We start from the raw sequence: 14695 nt of genomic DNA on the forward strand, positions 1-14695 counted from the left end.
GCAAGGGACTGTCAGCATAGTTCCAGAGGGCAGGCATGGAGGCTTCTGTCCCACACATCATATGCTGAAGGCATCTTGGACCAAAAATGCCTGGGCAGTGGTTCAGGAAAGCAGCAAGAAGGAAGAAGGGACCCTAGTAGCTGGAGCTACAAAAGACCTAAAAAACATGCACATAAAAGTTAGATTTAAACCACCAGCCCCCAGGGGTACCTGGCTGGCTCAGTTGGAGGAGCATTTGGCTCTTAATCTCGGGGTCATGAGTTCAAGCCCCAAGTTGGGTGTAGAGATTACTAAAAAAAAATAAAAATAAAAAAATTTAAACCACCAGCCCCCAAACCAAGGCCAGTGACAAAGGGAACAGAATGGCCTAGTCTCTCAAACAGCCTCAGATTTTTATTCTTAAGGTCCATGTGAATTTTACACATATTGAAATACAGAAGGAGGAACTCAGTACCTAGTGAAGAGGGTCACTTGTGTGAACTCCTTCCGCCCCCCGGCTATACGGGTTAATTCCAGCAGGTCTGGGATTCACCTGGGACTGACCCTGGTTAAGGCATGAGCACACTGATTAATAGTGTTGCTTTATAACAATGCCCCCGAGGAGTTTGGGGTGGTATGTACGAGCTTGTCAGAATTGTGCTTTGATAGCAATGAGATTGATGATTTGCACCTGGTCTAGATGAGCACCGCCACCCACCCAGAGGCTCTGCCATTTGGAGGTGGTTATATAGTGAGGATATGCTTGCATGACAAGTTACAAGAAATCTGGACCAAGAATCTGGGGCTCTGAAGTGTTCCAGGTACCCACTGGTGGTTCCTGATTTGAAAGAGCATGCCCTGCCACAGACCTTAACAGAGGGAGGCAATAGGAGCTGGGACTTGGCTTCCCCAGGCCCCTTGCCATGAGCAGCCTCTGGCTGTGATGGTATCTCTGCTTTGATGGTGTTGCTATGCTATAATAAACTGTAGGTTTGCAAGCACTATCATTTTGGACCTCTAAGCCTTCTTCAGTAATTGAATCTGTTTAGCTGTTACTATTAGTGCATCCCCACTGATGTAGGTTGAATTGTGTCCCCCCCCAATTTCCTGTGTGGAAGTCCTAACTTCTAGTAACTCAGAATGTGACCTTACTTGAAAGTAAGGTCATTGCAGATATAATCAATTAACATGAATCATTACTGGAGTAGCCTGGGCCCCCAATCCAGTATGATTGATAACCTTATAAAAAGGAGAAATTTGAACACAGGGAGAACTCCATGTGAAGACTGGCATTATGCTTCCACAAACTAAGCAATTACCAGAAGCTAGGAGAAAGGCCTGGAACAGATCCTTCCCTAGTGCCTTCTGAGGGAGCATGGTCCCACAACTTGATCTCCAAATAAATTTGTTGTTTAAGCCACCCAGTTTGTGGTACTTTGTTATGGCAGCCTTAGCAAGCTAGTACACCTGCTGGAAGGCTCTGTTCTATCCTTCACCATCTGCAACAAATGCTATAGTCAACTCAGGTGCCCCCTAGGTCCCAATGGGGACCTCCATGTGGGACCCTATGACTTTAACTCTCTTCTCCCCATGGAAACGTGTTCTCTTTTTTTTTTTAAGGGAGCTCTGCCCTGAGATCAAGAGTCGCATGTTCTACAGTCAGGCACCCCTGTTTTCTTTTTAGCAAAAAGTGCTGTTACCGCCTCTCAGGATACAAGGAGTTTGCCCATAGCATCCCCATGCTTGCCCAGAGCCCTACATACTCTGCTCTCCAAACAAGATGTGCTGACCAGGTTCATAGTCAGCTTCAGACGAAGCAGGGCCTTAGAAATCAGGTCGTCCAGGGGCGCCTGGGTGGCTCAGTCGGTTGAGCGGTTGCTTTCAGCTCAGGTCATGATCCTGGGGTCCTGGGATCGAGCCCCGCATTAGGCTCTATGCTCAGCGGGAAGCCTGCTCCTCCCTCTCCCACTACCCCTACTTGTGTTCCCTCTCTCACTGTCTCTCTCTCTGTCAAATAAATAAAATCTTTAAAAAAAAAAAAAAGAAAGAAAGAAAATCAGGTCGTCCAAACCGTGCAATTTACGGCTAAGGAAGATGAGGACGAGCAAACGGGGATCATTTTCCCAGGGTTGCACACATAGCTCATTAATATATGGGTCGTGATAACAGCCCAGGAATTCTGGTGCTCAACCCAATGCTATTCATTGGTTCAATCCTAGATTTTTTTCTCCAGGGATGACTTGTCACCAGCTGCCCTAAAGTGTGTCTGTCTTGCTCATTAGAAGTTAATTGCTTTTAGAAGAGGAACTTGATTGAGTCATCTTATAGTCCTCCAGTGTGTAGTTGTTGAATAAATGTTTTGATTGATCAGAACATCCCCTTCTGTTTAAAGCTAATAGATCCACAAGAGAGTAAGATTCTAGATCAGTGTTTTACAAAGTGTGCCCAGGGAACCCTTGCATGGGTATCACTGCTGACTTAGTTTTAAGAGAAACGTCCCCAGCTTCCACTGCAGATCATATATTGAGAATCTCTGGTGGGGAAGCACGGAAAACAGGCCCCAGGTGATACTTAATCCACAGTAAAACCATGACTCTCAGCTTTAGCTGCACACAGGAATCACCCACCTAGAGAGTTTTTTTAAAATGCAGATGCCTGGGAGCACCTGGGTGGCTCAGTCAGTAGGCATCTAATCCTGGGTTCCTGGGATCAAGCCCCTGTATCAGTGCTCCCTGCTCAACAGGGAGCCTGCTTCTCCCTCCCACTGCTCATGCTCTCTCTCAAGTGCTCTCTCTCTCTCTAATAAATAAAAAAAATTTTTTTAAAGAAAAATGCAGATGCCTGGGGGTGCCTGGGTGGCTCAGTCAGTTAAGCCTCTGCCTTCAGCTCAGGTCATTATCCCAGGGTCCTGGGATGGAGTCCGGATCGGATGGGCTCGCTGCTCAGTGGAGGTCTGCTTCTCCCTTTGCCCCTCCCCCCTGCTCATGTGTGCTGGCTCCCTCTCTCTCAAGTAAATAAAATCCTAAATAAAATAAAATAAAACGCAGATGCCTGCATCCCACCCCGAGAGTCTAAATTAATTGGTCTGACTTCAGTCTAGGTCCTGGGATGTTTTGGTTTTTTTTAAGATTTTATTTATTTGAAAGAGAGAGGGGTGGGGAGAGGAGCAGAGGGAGAGGGAGAAGCAGGCTCCCAGCTGAGCAGGGAGCCCGACATGGGGCTCAATCCCAGGACCCTGAGATCAGGACCTGAGCTGAAGGCAGACACTAACCGACTGAGCTACCCAGGCGCCCCTAGGTCCTGAGATTTTTAAGAACTCCCCCAGGTGATGCTCTGTGTAGGCAGGATTGTACCCCCTGCACTGAAGTTTGAGAGATTTAAGCATTCTGTGTTAAGTGTCAGGTAACCAACTTACCAGTTTGCCCAGGACTTCCCTGGTTTTAAAACTCAAAGTTCCATGTCCTGAGAACCCCTTTAGTCCAGGAACAAGAAAACTGTTGGCCACCCTAGTAAAGACCTGCCTCTCCATGCAATTAAAGATCAAGGGGATACAGATATGCTGTGTTAGTAATGCAGCAAAGGACTGAACCTAATGCTTTCCCAGTTAGTCCCCGTTCCCCACCAGAGACCAAGTCTGGCTTCCTCCATTTCCTTCCATGGAGAGGGCTCACAGGGAACTGCAGTTTTGCTGCAGGGTGGTGTCTGCCCCACAGCTCTTAATCCTGATTTCCTGATAATTCAGAAAGCATTTCCATGTTGGCCCAAAGTTTTGTTTCCTGTTCCCTCCCACACTATTTTTAGGTGTAGCGGACATTTCCTGCCTCAGCCTGCCTCACCCACCTCAGTGTCTATCCAGCCTCTGACACCCAGCAGGCTGGGCCTGCAAGATGAAGTAGCTGTTCCCTGGGCTCTGGGACCCTGCTGCCCAGGGGAGCAGTGGAGCGCCCCACAGGTGGTGCTGCAGCTACCCCTGAGTGCCTGCTCTGACTTGCTGGGGACCCCCTTCCAGGTAAAATTGCTTCTTTGTTTACCTTACAAGCTAAAATAGTATTTTCTCATTTTTGTTTCCTTAGACCTGCTGTACCAAGCTTCATGTATCTTTATGCTTCTGTCTACAGCCTAAAGGCAGAAAAGCCCAAGATGATTAGCTAACTCTGCGGCAATCCCACAATGGATGCAAAGGTGCAGGCCTAACGGTATGTCTTTAGCCTCTGGTTTTCAAACACCTTCTGTAAAGCTCACAGAGATCTCATGAGGTGGTGAGAATCTCTATTTCCCAGGGGAAGAATCTGAAGCTCAAATAACTTACCTCAAGGTCACACAGTGGCAGAGCTGTCCCCCAATCCCAGTCTGACTGGCTGAAAGTCTGCCAGCATTCCTCAGCATTGCTCGTTGAGGAGGCTCTTTCCCCCCCAACTGCTCCCTGCCCCATAAAATTTAATACCACAGATACATACCCTCTATCTTTTTATGTACTATAAGGATACCTGTGCCTTATACATAAAAATAAGGCTTTCACTCCTGTTAAGAGTGCCAGCCTAGGGGTGCCTCGGTGGCTCAGTCGGTTAAGCGTCTGCCTTCGGCTCAGGTCACGATTCTGGGGTCCTGGGGTCCTGGGATCGAGCCCTGAGTCGGGCTCCCTGCTGAGCAGAAAGCCTGCTTCTCCCTCTCCCTCTGCTGCTCCCCCTGCTTGTGCTCTCTCTCTCTCCCCCTCTCTGTCTCAAGTAAAATAAATAAAATCTTAGAAAAAAGAAGAGTGCCAGCCTGGTTTGAGGTCTCAACAATTTGTTCTCTTACCTTGTAGGTGGAGAGGAAGAACAGGGAAACTGTAAAGAAGTTTCTTCCAGGGACGCCTGGGTGGCTCAGTCAGATGTCTGCCTTCTGCTCGGGTCATGATCCCAGGGTCCTGGGATCGAGTCCCACATCAGGCTCCTCTCTCTCTCTTTCTTTCTCCCCCCCACCAACAAATAAATAAAACCTTTAAAAAAAAAAAAAAAGTTTCTTTCAAACTAATGCTCCCCAGAACCCTAGTGTGAAGAGAAGAGATGGCTCACAAAAACAGCTCCGTGGCCTATTTGGGAAATGCTGAATGCAACACCACCCCACCTAGAAAGTCATCTTAACAAAATCTCTGAGTAAGCTACTTAAAAAAAACACACTTTATTTTTACACCAGTGTATCTTAATTTGAGTTGATCATGAGTCAATATCTCTTCTTCTTTCTCTTTCTCTCTACATTTGAAATTAATATTTATGCATTAATATTTATAAATTACTTTGAATTCATGTTTCCAGAGCATACTTTTGGAAATGTTGCCATAGATACAGAGCTGCTTTCTTTCCTGAAGTGAATCTTTCTGGTGATGTTTGGCCAAGAAGGTGAACAAACAGCTTTTCCATGATTCGGTCAAGCCAGGCCAGCCAGTCCACAGAGCTCTGTCAGGCCACAGAAGACCCGGCGTAGACCCTGCTCTCTGGGTCCTGCTCCAGCAAGGTGCAAGTGGCTGGCTGTCTTGAGAGCTGCCCTCCCCATGAAGCCACAAGCCAGTCACTTGAAATCCACTGCCTTTTCTCCACTGTCCTATCCCAGCCACAGCCTAAAGAAGGGGTCATAAACCTGACTTTCCAGTAGCTTTATGAAAGTCAGACTCCTGAGTCCAACCCCAGACCTAATATACTAAGATCTCTGAGCATCAGGGTATGAGTTTTGACACAGATGAGTCTGAGGACACCCATGCTTTGTACCACTAAATCACCAAATCTTGAATGCCCCCCCACACACCAGACCCCTTTGGGGACCAAAGCTTCAGTGCAGGTGGAGACCCCTGCTAACAGCCTCATGCGAGCATTTATCCTAAAGAAGCTTCCTAGCCTCTAGCCAAGACCCTCGAGAGGTGTGTGTTTTTGTTTGTTTTCTTAAAGGTTTTATTTATTTATTTGAGAGAGAGTGCTCACACAAGCTGGGGGAGAGAGGGCAAAGGCAGAGGGAGAAACAGAGTCCCCGCTGAGCAGGGAGCTCGATCCCAGAACCCATGACCTAAGCCAAAGGCAGACGTCTAACCAACTGAGCCACCCAGGCGCCCCTGAGAGGTGTGCATTTTATTCATCTTTTTGACCCCCACATCTAGCACAGTGTCAGATGTGTGCTGAGCAGTTAGTAAATACTTGTTGCATCAGAAACAAATGAGTGAACGAATCATCACAGGAGCAGAGCAAAGACACCAACCCATTCATCTGGCTGGGTCTTAAAGGTCCAGGGCCAGCTCTTAAGGGAGCCGGGGTCAGTAAAAAGCAGAACAAAGCCTGTACGGCACACCTGCCATTAGTCACGGTGTTTGTTTTGGAAACCTGCACAATGTAATTCTGTTAGCCTTCAGTAATTTGTTTGTTTGTTTTAAAAATCCTTCTTAGGAAAAACAAAGCAGTTGTGTATTGTGTGGAGTAAAAATGCCTGAACCCAGAGACATCCCCCACCCGCGCCCCCCCATCACCCAGTCACTGCCTGAAGTCCCGGCAGGGATGGAAATTCCTCTGCGGTCCTAAAGGAACTGTTCCACAAACGGCCACCTGATTAGGAACGACTGCACCTGTTGTCACACTGATTCTGTCATTCACAAGGGGCCTGAGATCTACAAAATAGGAGAGGAAGACAGCAACAGACTCTGGAAGAGGATGTGTCCAAACTACAGCCTTGGTGAGACTCCGGTCACCCTGCCACTCTTGGCCACCAGGGGGCAGGCCCAGGCTGGCTGACCCGACCACGGCCCTTGGAGTCCTGAAGAGTAGCCTGAGGCAGAGGAAGCTATAACAGGGTGGGAAACTAACAGGGACACACACACACCCCACACACGTACACCACAAATAACATATTCACACCCACACACCTACACCACACATACCACACACAGCACATACACACCACGCACATACCACAACACATTACACATACCATCCCTCACACCATTTTGGTAGATGCTAGCATCTCCTTTTTGCAGCTTATCTACCTCTTCCCCTCCCCTTTTCTCCTCAGTATCTACAAATTCCAAACTTCTCATCATCTTTTCCCTAATACTCCTATCCCATGCCTTTCTCTCCCACCATCCTCTCCCCAAATACCAACATTTTTCTTTCCTCCACCATCCATTCCTCAGAGGTAAAAATAAAGCCTCCCTCCAGCAGAACATTTTCTGCTTTGTCAAGTGCTTTCTCACCTGCTTCTCATTTGATTGTCTCAACAAGCCGAAGAGGCAAATATTATTACTGCCACATTATAAATGAGGAAACAGTCTTGAGAGGTTGAGTTCCTTGCCTGCTCACGGTGGACAGGACTAGAGGCCAACTCCTCAGGCTCCCAGGATGTCCCTTTGCCTCTGCAGCCCCCAAATACCTCAGCACCTGTCCCTCCACACGGCTGACCCCCACATTCTCACTCAATGCCCCCTCTCCTGACACACGGATGACTGCACTCTGTCCCAATGTGATGGGTGGAAGAGGCGAGAAGATTAAGGGTGAGAAGATTAAGGGTCTCTGCCCCCAGGACCCACTCATTCATGGAAGAGGCAGCCTGACTGAGAGAGGCAAAGAGAGGTCAGGCCTGCTTCTCCAGAAGTGCCCTTGGAAAGAGGTGGTCATGACCAGAGCTAAATTCTCTGGGACTGTCCTGGATATAAGTGGAAGAGACTGAGAAAGTCACCTCAAACTTAACAAATGGGCATTTCTGTTGAAATGTGTCCCATGCGTTTATGACTCAGCAACGGCCCCAGGGAACAGAGGTTTCCTAGTGTCCTGGCCACATAGGGAGCAGCTGGGGAGATGGCTCTGTGGGCCTGAGACCTCCACCCACAATTCCTAACTTCAAGATGTTTTAAATGCAACAGAGTTGCCCACACCTCCTTCTGGAGGCATGAAGCACCTGCATAAGCCCTGCATGTCTGTGGGTTTCTTCATCTGCATCCGCAGCACCTTCAGGTGGCTCCTCTCAGGGACACTGAGAAGCAATCTTCAGGACCAAACACCTGAGAAAAGGGACAAGCAGAGAATGTGCCTGGTCCTGGGGTTCTGCTGCTCTCAGGCCAAACTCTGCTTACCAGGAGCCCAGCTCCCAGAGGATTCCCCGACTTCCAACCCATTGCCCCTTGCAGGGTGAGCCCATCTCAGGGTGGCTGTCAGATCCTAGGGCTGCGGACAACTGCTCCTGGCCATGGGGAGGCCTCTCTCAGGCTCAGCCTCCAGCCACAGCCTCACTAGGGTGCAGCCAGCAAGGTGCCTAGGGCACAAAACATAAGGGCACTCCTTCTCAAGCAGGCACTCACCCTACTCCTGGCTGAGCCCCACAGCCACCCTTCACCTTCCCAGCCTCCTCTTGCCTTCATCCTCCCGCTCCTCTAGATCTTAATCCTTCTGTTCCTCCTCTGAAAAATGAGGACCATGCAAATCTCACATGGTGGTACGATGACCAAATGAGATAAAGCTGAAGTTTCCAAACTTTTTTCAGCTACAAGATCCATTGTTTGTTCTTATTTTATGGTTTTCATTTTTTTAAATGCTTATCAAAGCAGTACAGGTTTATAGCTGAATCCTTTGAGGGCTGCTCTGGCAAGACAACGGGGCCTTAGGAGTAAGGAGGGTGGGAGAGTATAAAGACCCTACTTGCGTCAACCTGCAGTGGACGTTCCTGACAATGTGAGAACGTCTCAGTAATGGGTATGCAAGACACCACAACAGTCGGCAGCATTCAGTGGGTACTCAATAATGGCCAGTTGGGCACCCCCAGGCGGCTCAGTCAATTAAGCATCTGCCTTGGGCTCAGGCGGTGATCCCAGCGTCCTGGGATCAAGCCCTGCATTGGGCTCCCTGCTCAGCAGGGAGTCTGCTTCTCCCTCTCCCTCTGCCCTTCCCCCACCACTCATGCTCTCTCACACGTGCAAGTAAATCAATAAAATATTTTTAAAAATAAAAATAATGGCCAGTTGGATCAGAATAAAATCTAAGCTCAACACTACATTGACAGATGAATGGATAAGTAAAGGTGGTTGGTATATCCATACAATGGAATATTATTCAGCCTTTTAAAAAGGCCATCCAGTCATGCACAACTACATGGGTGAACCCTGAAGACATTGTGCTAAGCAAAATAAGCCAGTCACAAAAAGACAAATACTGTACGATTTCACTTATATGAGGTCCCTAGAGTAGTCCAATTCATAAGACAGAAAATAGAATGGTGGCTGCCAGGGCCTGGAAGAGGTGGAAATGGGGAGAAAGTTGCAGTTCTACAAGATGAGAAAGTTCTGGAGACTTGATGCACAATGATGTGGACACAGTACTACAGTACACTTAAAAATGGTTAAAATAGGGGCCCCTGGGCCGCTCAGCTGGTTGAGCATCCGACTCTTGATTCTAGCTCAGGTCGTGAGATTGAGCCTCACATGGGGCTCTGCGCTGGGCGTGGCACCTGCTTGGGATTCTCTCTCTCCCTCTCCCTCTGCCCCTCCCCCACCTCTAAAAAAAAATGGTTAAAATAAAAAAAGTTTAGGGATACCTGGCTGGTTCAGTCAGAAGCGCATGCAATCCTTAATCTTGGGGTTGTGAGTTCAAGCCCCACATCGTGTATAGAGATTATTTTAAATGAATAAATAAATTTTTAAAAATAGTAAAGTTTAGGTTATTGTTTACAATTAAAAATAAATAAAAATAAAAACAAAAGAATCTCTTGGGGGCCTGAGAGAGCACTGGGTGTGAAATCTCAGCATCCCTCTGCCCATCCCAGTTTCACCTAGCTGACTCCAGGTTTCTACAACCAGCTTCAAAGGGGAAAGGAAGTCACAAAAAGCACCGTGGAGGAGGTGGAAGGAATTTGCTTATGAGCTGCTTGGGAGGATTTATGAGATAACTGTCTGTTACATGGGCTGAAGGCCATTTTAAGCATCAACTGCACAAATCCCTCCTTCCCTGGAATCCCTCCTCAACCTGCCACCCACAGTCCAGCCCCTAAACTGCAGGTACTGCTCAGTGCTGGATGATTGCCTGGATGCCCAGTTCCCCACCTAGCAGAGGCCTGGGGCACACAGCCAGGGCTCCCCAACACACTTGCAGTTCCAGAGCTCCCTCAGCTGCAGCTTCTACCAAGGGAGCACCAGACCATGGTGGCCAGATGGCACCAATGTGGGTTAGGGTTAGGGTTAGTGTGCAGATGGTGACTGCACACTTTCTGCCTATGCCCACCTGAAGCTACTATCCTTGAACGTGAACATTAGCACTTGGCCTTTGGGATAGCAAGTGCGCCAGCAAGGTGGGAGCAGGGTGGGCCCATCAGTAAGACAAGTGATGAGGGCATCTCTGACCCCTTGGGCAAAAAGCCCATGCATGAACTTGAAGAGGCAAGCCTGTTGTAGCCAGGGGTTAGAGATGGAGGCCAAACACCATCACCAACAAGCCCTGGTCCTACCACTTAAGAAGGAAATGCCTCCAGAACTTATGATATGATATATGGCAGACACTTTATACACCTTATCTTATTTAGTCCTCTTAACACCCCTAAAAGGTGGGTGTGAACACTCCATCTCACAGAAATGGAGACAAAGGTTCCAACACCTTGACAAACAGTCATACAGTCAAGGTGGGTAGAGGAGGATCTGAAAGCCAAGTCTGCCCCTGAAGTCCCTCACTCCCTGCCTTGCACTTGGACAATCAGCTGTGGCGGCCCAGGGCTTGACATGGTTACCTCACCGGTATGGCTTCCCCAACCAGTTCAGGCTCAGAGCATGAAGAGCATCCTCCCCACCACCAGCCAGTACAAGTGCTAAATTGACAGGGTCACAACCAAGCTCTTTTATACCCTCTCCCTAACCCCTACCTTCTCAAAGACCCACAGGTTTCCAGACCTTTCCTTCCTGCCTTTCTAACCTCAGATCCCCCCAGCCTTAGGGAAAAACTGACCCCACACGTCATGTCCTGTCATAGTTTCTTCTGCTTCAGCTCTGAGTTTGCCAATCCTCTCTCTTTCCTTTTCTTTCCTAGCCTCTCTTTACCAACCCATAGAACTGTTTTGTAGTCCTGCTTAGTGTTCTCCTACTAGAAACATATTTATCTCTCATTTTCACAGAAGAAAAACACAAAACAGCACAACCATCACACACGGAAACATATGATTCCAGAGTGCTGGGAACAACCCCTCCCAGGGATGGGCAATGAGTGGGGGCAGGAGGCATTCCTGGGTTGGGAACAGGAAGTCTAGAGTTATCTTGAGCTGACTGCACTTAAAAGTGGTTGATTCACTTCAAAGGGGCTTTTAGGGCTAGTTGTGGGTTCTGGCAATCAGAGGCTATCCCCTGGGCAGGCAGTAAACCTGTGAGAAGGAACAGAGCAGAGGCCACCCCATGCCACTCTGAGTCCCATGCACAGAACTGAGGCTTTCAGGACAGGTTTCAGAACTACTTTTTAGTCATTACTGTGAATCTTGCCTCTTCCCAAGGTGGCCTCTTTTGTGACAAAGGGAGAAAGTGAGGCAGGGGACAGGTGATACCCAGTGCTCATGGAGCAATGAGAACTCTGGGACACCCTGGGCCTACCTCTCTGCAGCCCACCCCCTGAACAAGTTCCTTACCTCATTTAGAGGCTCTCACCCTCCCGGGCTACAGGGAATAGTGCCGATAAAATGAGTTTCCAGGGAGACCCAGCACCCAACAGACAGACCTACTGCCACACACAGTCCTTCATACATGCTTCCTGAGAACCTGGGCTTTGGGCTGATTCTCTAAATTAGGAAAAAACTGGGGCATCTGGGTGGCTCAGTCAGTTGAGCATCTGACTTGATTTCAGCTCAGGTTGTGATCTCAGGGTCATGGGATCCAGCCCCACATCAGGCTCTGCACTGAGCATGGAGCCTCCTTGAGATTCTCTCTCTCCCTCTCCCTCTGCCTCTGCCTCTCCCCGGCTTAAAAAAAAGGAAAAAATAGTAATTGATTTTACTAAGCACTTGTACAAGGATTTTTCATACATTTTTCTCCTTTAAGCCTCCTAACTACCTTGTGAGATTGGTGTCACATGCACTTTAAAAACGAGGAAAAGTGTTCAACATCACCAATCATCAGGGAATGCCAATCAAAACCACAAGGAGATACCACCTCACACCCATTAGGATGGCTACTATCAGGAAAAGAGAAGAGAAGAGTTGAGTTGTCAAGAATTTGGTGTAAAGGGAACACTTAGGCACTACTGGTCAGAATGAGACATGGTGTGGCCACTACAGAAAACAGTATGGTGGCTCCTCACAAAACTAAAAATAGAATTACCATATGATCCAGCAATCCCACTTCTGGGTATATACCCAAAAGAACTGAAAGTAGGGTCCTGAAAAGATAATTGTACACTCCTGCTCATTGTAGCATTATTCACACTAGCTAAAATACGGAAATAACCCAAGTGTCAATCAGCAGATGAATGCATCAACAAAATGCGGCATATACATATAATGGAATACTATTCAGCCCTAAAAAGGAAGGAAATTCTGACACCTGCTACAATATGGATCAACTTTGAGGACATTATGTTAAGCGAACTAAGCCAGTCACAAAAAGATAATTACGTATGATTCTGTTTATATGAAGTCCTCGGAGTTGTCAGACTCACAGAAACAGAAAGAATGGTGGTTGCCAGGGCCTGAGGGGAGGAAGGAATGGGGACTTGTTTAACAGGCACAGTTTCACTTTTGCAAGATGAAAACAGTTCAGTAGATTGGTTGCACAACAATGTGAATATACTTAACAATACTGAACTGTGTATTTAAAAATGGTTAAAATGGTAAATTTTATGTCATGTATACTTTACCATAATTAAAAATAAAAAGCAAATGAGGAAAGTGAAGTATCCACAATAAAGAAACTCTCCTAAGGGGCAGAACTGAGATCTGAATTCACATCTACCTGAGGCCAAAATTTGTGCTTTCAACCACCCAACCTCCCTGGAGCCAACAGTTTTTATGGAGTCAGCCACACACCCTCGCTTGTGCCCTTGGCAACCATGAGCAGGAGCAGTCTTGTCCTAGATGACAAGCTCCCGGCTCTCAGCTTGGTTCTAGGCATGCACACAGCTGACCTACACGTCTTTGCTGAGCACTTTTCCAGGCTCTGCGCTGGGCACTAGGGCATAATGATAAATAAATAAGATAGTCCCTTTCCTCATGGCATTTACATTCTAGTGAGGTACATAAATAAATATCCAGTATGGGCAGTGATAAGAACCAGTAAGCTAATAACCGTGAATGGAAAGGAAAATAAGTAAGCATCAGAGGAAAGAGCGGCTGGCTTTAGTGGGACATGTTAGGGAAGAGCTCTCTGAGAAAGGGACATCTTAGCGAGGCCCCACAGACTGACCTGGGGAAGGATATTCCAAACCAGACGATACAGTTCACACAAAAACTTTGAGCCAGAAATAAGCTCCAAGGTTGAGAAGGCGATGGCCAGAGTGGCTAACACAGAGGGAGAGGGGACAAAAGAGATTAAGAGATGGGGGTGAAGGGCAGGGCTGGGGCAGCAGGGGCCTCACAGGACTTGCTGCACAGCTTGGATTTTATAATAGCAATGGGAAGCAACTGGAGGATTGCAAGCAGGGGGTGACACGGGTTGATTTTCACTTTAGAAATAACTCATGGATGGGGCGCCTGGATGATGCAGTTGGTTAAGTGCGTCCAACTCTTGGTTCCGACTCAGGTCATGATCTCAGGGTCATGAGATTGAACCCCAAGTCCGGCTCCACACTCAGCATGGAGTCTGCTTGAGATTTTCTCTCCCTGCTGCTCATGTTCTCTCTCTCCCATATAAATAAATAAATCTTAAAAAAGGAAGGGAGGGAGGGAGGGAGGGAGGGAGGGAAAGAAGAAAAGAAAGAAAGAAAGAAAGAAAGAAAGAAAGAAAGAAAGAAAGAAAGAAAGAAAGAAAGAAAGAAAGGAAGGAAGGAAGGAAGGAAGGAAGAAAGAAAAAGAAAAGAAAGAGAACAAACGAACTCATGGGTGTTGGGGGGGTGTTTCCTATGTGAAGTTAACTTTCCTGGGCAATGTCATCAAAACTCGACTGTAGGGGCTCCTGGGTGGCTCAATGGGTTGGGCTTCTGTCTTTGGCTCAGGACACCATCTCAGGGTCCTGGGATCGAACCCTGCGGCAGGTTCCCTGATCAGCAGGGAGCCTGCTTCTCCCTCTGCCCCTCACCCCGCTCATGCTCTCTCTCTCTCAAATAAATAAATGAAATCTTTAAAGGAAAAAACAAAACAAAACAGAATTCGACTCTAATCAATGGAGCTCAGGGTTCAGATCAGGACTTCTCAAAGTGACCCATAAGGCACACACACTGCCCCGGGTTCTTCTGCATACCTGCCCAGAGGGAGAAACCCGACATTTCCCCGGGGCCACCCCTGGAAAGCAGAGGGGCTTGGAGATAGCACTACCACCACAGAGTAGCAGAGAAACACTCTGAGCCAGCACTGCGGGGCTGAGGTCCTAGTCCTTTTTTTTTTTTTTTTAAGATTTTATTTATTTGTTTGACAGAGAGAGAGAAAGAAAGAGAGAGCGAGAGAGAGAGCACAAGCAGAGGGAGCAGCCAGCAGAGGGAGAGGGAGAAGCAGGCTCCCCGCCAAGCAGGGAGCCAACAAGGGGCTCAATCCCAGGACCCTGAGACCAAGACCTGAGCTGAAGGCAGACGCTTAACCAACTGAGCCACCCAGG

The 14695-nt window shown here is 47.8% G+C and overlaps 2 long non-coding RNA genes across 2 annotated transcripts in view; one reads left to right on the forward strand and one right to left on the reverse strand.

Annotated features, from left to right (window-relative positions):
- LOC135362065 (uncharacterized) overlaps positions 1-4909 on the reverse strand; it is a 28717-nt gene extending 23808 nt beyond the window's left edge. The window contains exon 1 of the long non-coding RNA XR_010406371.1: positions 4777-4909. This is a non-coding gene — a long non-coding RNA (uncharacterized LOC135362065). The remainder of the gene's footprint in view (positions 1-4776) is intronic.
- LOC123835913 (uncharacterized) lies at positions 3819-4924 on the forward strand. Its single transcript, XR_006788841.3, has 3 exons — positions 3819-3988; positions 4098-4175; positions 4784-4924. It is a non-coding gene; the product is annotated as an uncharacterized LOC123835913 (long non-coding RNA).
- Positions 4925-14695: the final 9771 nt, after the last annotated feature.

Source organism: Mirounga angustirostris, unplaced genomic scaffold (assembly GCF_029215605.1).
Source record: "Mirounga angustirostris isolate CCGP_5_RB_7025 unplaced genomic scaffold, mMirAng1.0.hap1 SCAF_12, whole genome shotgun sequence".
NCBI lineage: Eukaryota > Metazoa > Chordata > Mammalia > Carnivora > Phocidae > Mirounga > Mirounga angustirostris.